Genomic DNA, 4,885 nt, shown 5'->3' with positions numbered 1-4,885 from the left:
TTGTTGCTGTAAGCCTGGTAAATCTGATGACCCTTTTATGTAATATTTTTCTCCATTGGTTGCAATCTTGATCGTTGATATCTGCTGTTGCATTGTTTGTCACTATCACTATTCGTAGCACTTCTCTGAATCACTTGACTGGAGCACACGTTTGCCTACGCACATCTGTTCGCCTCGGTTGCCCGAGCGAGACTGTGTAAAATATATATTTGGAGAAGTAGGTAACAGTTTGTTCAGATTTCTGCGTGATTTGTCTCTAAACTTAATGCACAAGGTTTTAAAAGTTCTTTTGAATCTTTTATGACATTGTTGTTACAGTTGACATTATTGCACATTGTAGTATCGAATGTAACTATCGGTATGTTATGAACATTTAAAGGAGACTTATTACTATTATTTTTATTTACTAATTTGGAAAGACTTAAACAGTCCTTGTTATCTGGTTCATTTGCTTTAAGAATGTTATCAGAGTTATCATTCCAATAATCTTTTGTGTTAAAATATTTTGCCAAATTTTTTATTTCTGGTACTATTGACTGCTTCATCGCTTCATCATGCACTGTAAGCATAGTCATCTATTTGAAAATTAATGGTAAACATGAATAAAAACTCTGCCAACAATATTATGTATCGTTATCGTATTAATTTTAAACAAAATGCAATATCTTACTACTTTTTGAAACATTAAATCCTAATTCTATTAATCTAAAAAATAAATTTTTATCATTTTTCATAGCAGCAATGCAAAATGGTGTAACATCATCATTTAGAGAATTGAATAGTGCTGATGGACATGCTTCATATATAGTTTCAAACGTATCTTTATTTATTGCAGCTGCCAATCCAAAAACAAACATGCCTACAAACGAACAATAATAAAGAATTTACTGATATAACAACATTATATATTTTCACACAATACATTAATTGTTTACCTAAATCAGTTGATATATTATATATATATATATAAATATAACATGATATAATAGGTAATATATAATATAACATAATGCTACAGCGTCTTACTATTCGCATCCCGAGAGAACTTTATCTCAAAATAAATTAATAAATTGTTAGAAACGGTTGAATTTTCCTGCAGAAAGCCTGTGTGAGATGTTTCACATATTGAAAAAATTGTGTACTTATTTGTAAAAATAATTTTATTATTTTATATACAGGCAATGATAATACAGGCCGGTACATAAGGGGCGGTACGGTAAGGGGTGGAGCATCAGTGACATTTGATTGGTCGACAACTTGCGCACTCCGCACAGTGCCTCATAGTGGGATGAAGGAGTATTGTGGTAGGGATAATACTATAAAATAGGCACGTACTAGCAGCAAGGATTCAAAGTTTTAGGATTCAAAGTTCAGTATTACTGTAAGGGTGGAATAGTTTGTGTGGTTCGTTCGTACGACGTCGTCAATATCAGAAATGTTTCCGTTTTCGATGCCAACGTTTAATCTACTGTCGTGGGTTTCATCGAAGTTGCGTGGCATTCAAGAACAACATGATCTTCGTTTTGAAACAGCGAGACTCTCGACTTTTCGAAATTGGCCTCTATCATGTTCCATTGACCCTGCCAGACTTGCAGCAGCAGGATTCTTTTATACAGGCATATCGACTACAGTCAAATGTTTTGTGTGTAAAGTGGAGATAAGTCAGTGGACAAAGTATAGTATTCCCGTGCTAATTCACAAGATTTATTGTCCAGAGTGCCCATTTGTCCGCCATGAACATCGCGGTAATGTGCCAATTAAATCACGTAGCTACTTGAGACCAAGAAGAATTAGCAAACTAGCAAATTTGAAATATTTTACTTACGAATCGAGATTAAATACATTCGTAGCATGGCCTAATACATATATTAGAAGTGAAAAATTAGCCGATGCTGGCTTTTACTACAACGGAATAAATGATATGGTTATTTGTCACCACTGTGGAATTGCTATAGACAATTGGAGTCGAGGAGAGGATCCGTGGAATCGACATGCGACTTCGTCTCCAGGATGTTGTTATATAATCAAAGGACGGAGCTGTGAATGCATTAACAATGTAACAGGCCAAGATCTCCATGAAACTTTTGTAGAAGTAAGTAGAAAAACTTACACCCTGAACCATATGTATAATTGTAAAGATATAGGAGGGATTCGGAAATACAAATAATTCACTTTATTCAGCACACAGCAGTTAAACACATATCTGATACTCCGAAGACCTCGTAAACCTACTCGCACGCACGCTTGTTGTCAACTGACTCTTCCAGATGCTTCTAAAGGACTGCCAATCGTCTGCCAATAATTAATAATTCCAATATATACTTATGTACATTATATTTATTACAGGCACCAATAGAAGCTACAGATGAGAATCATGAGGGATCCGACAGTGTAAATGAAACAAACGAGATGACTCTCGTTGAGAAAATTGGTAAGTAATAAAAATAAAAACACAGATAGATCATACATTCTTTAATTTGTATGAAATCCGTATACGTATAATAAATTTGTATTATATATTATATTTAAATATACTGTTTACTATTTTAGCTGCTCTGGAGAAAGAAAATCAGGAATTGGAGGATGCTCGATCGTGTAAAGTTTGCACGGAACGAGAAGCGACTATTACATTTTTACCTTGTGGACATCTGGCAACTTGCCGTTATTGCTCCGCTACTTTTATGAAATGCATAATTTGCCAAGGAAGAATTAAAGCTGCAGTTCGTATAGCTTTTGCTTAATGCATGCACATCTATATATATATAAAATTATGTACATATATAAATTAGTATATTCATATCTCTTATATGAATACACTTTATAATTTTTAACAAATGACATACACACATTAAAATGTGTGATAATATGCAAATAGAAACATATTATGTATAATTATGTATATAATTATGTATAAGTAATAAAAGGTAATAAATCTTTTTGTGTCGCTAATTTTTTATCTATGTTTTTTCGTCCTGTCGCGGGGAGACCCGGTCGCGTTGATGCGCGTTAACGGGAGTCTTAAATTCCCGTTACGATTGCACGAATCGACACCACGAGCAGGGCGATCCCCTTATTCCTTTTAGGATAATAGGGGTGTTTGGTTTTGAATATAACTGGACTCTACAGTTAGTTACTTCGTGCTACAAAATATATTCTAAGTTTAACAAAGTGTTAGCCCCTGGACTGTGGATTCGTTATATCGAACCTAAGATCATTGTCATTATTGTCTAGTTACCGTGGCCAGTGGTCTATCTTGTACCATCTATATCTTTGATAATAAACGCTATCTCGATTGTACAACGATGAACAACCCAGGCGAAGATTCGATACACGCCCCTAATCCAAGCCCTAACGTCTACCTGACATCAGAAGTGGGATCATCGCCTTTTGTAACAATGGACCAGTTCATGGCCATCATGAATCAATCGCAAAGGGTGAGTGTGGAACCTAAGGAAGTATCATTACCGCATTTCAATCCCGAAATCGCGGGCGCCGACCCGGCCGCATGGTGCTCAACCGTCAATCGGTTCATGGAGAGAAGGCCCATTCAAAGCGACGAGTTATTTTTCACCTTAAGTCGTGCGCTGAGGGGTACTGCCTCACAGTGGCTCACGCAGATACCGGTCGATGTAGACTATATCTCTACAAGATTTAAGGAACTTATCCTTGCGTGCTATGGTGATAAAGAGACGGCAACCTCGCTGAGGTTCATTAGTGCTCGCTAATGAAGATGTTGGCCGAACCTCAGCTGGAGGATGAATCCACGGGAGCCTATGGTATACGACGCCGTTCCCTCCTTGGGACAATTGAGATAGTCAACGCCACCGTTCTTCATCATCTGAGTTTGCGCGACGAGCGTGTTGAGAAAGTGGCGCTTACAAGCGACGTCAAGATTCGGGACCAATTTGCGACGGAAATGAACGCTTTCCACTACGCGAAGAGGAGGCTGGCGCCTTCGTCAGGAAATCCATCAGCAGGCCCCGAAATTAAACGACGGAAGCTACCTGACCCCCGGATTAAGTGTCGTTACTGTGATGTCCTCGGGAATGAAACAGCGGAGTGCCGTACGAGAATGAAGATCGAGAGACAGGAGAACACACGACGCTCGGAGAGAAGCCAACCAGCTGTATCGTCCAAGGTGTCCTGTTTCAAGTGTCGCGAGATGGGCCATATCGCGCCTAACTGCCCGTTACTGCGGAAAACAAGCCGCGATTCTGATAACGAACGTCGAGTCAACTCTTGCATGGTGGACTCTCCAACTGGTAAATTAAGCCATCTGGGTGAGTCGTTCTCATTTTGTTTCGATTCTGGAGCCGAATGTTCGCTAATCAGAGAGACCATAGCCTCGAAATTTTCCGGCAAAAGAATGACCGACGTAGTAGTAATGCGAGGGATAGGAAACAATCATATTAACTGTACATCTCAAATTTCGTCCATAGTACGTATTATCGATTTTGCTTTGGAGATAATTTTCCATTTCCAAAATAGCCTCACTATTTCCAGGGTAAAAGCTGTTATGTTTGTAATAAAACCGCCGAAAATAAAATCGATATTAATGAGGTCGACACCGAGGTGCTCGGTGATGATAAAGACCGACTGATTTCCATTCCCGAAGAATTTAACAGTTCGTTTATTACGGGGTTCCCGCGTACACGCGTAAATACGGGACAGCTAGAAATATGATACGTTTGATCGACCCTAACATCACCGTACAAAGAAGCGCCTATAGACTTAGCGAGGCAGAGCGAAGCATAGTACGTGAGCGAATAAGCGAATTAATTAGGGCAGAAATCATAAGGCCCAGTAACTCACCATTCACGAGCCCTACGTTACTCGTAAAGAAGAAGGATGGCTCGGATAGGTTGTGCGTAGACTTTCGAGAGCT

This window comes from Bombus fervidus, chromosome 18 (genome assembly GCF_041682495.2).
Source record: "Bombus fervidus isolate BK054 chromosome 18, iyBomFerv1, whole genome shotgun sequence".
Taxonomy (NCBI): domain Eukaryota; kingdom Metazoa; phylum Arthropoda; class Insecta; order Hymenoptera; family Apidae; genus Bombus; species Bombus fervidus.
The sequence above is the reverse complement of the archived record's forward strand: the minus strand, read 5'-3'. Positions refer to the sequence as shown.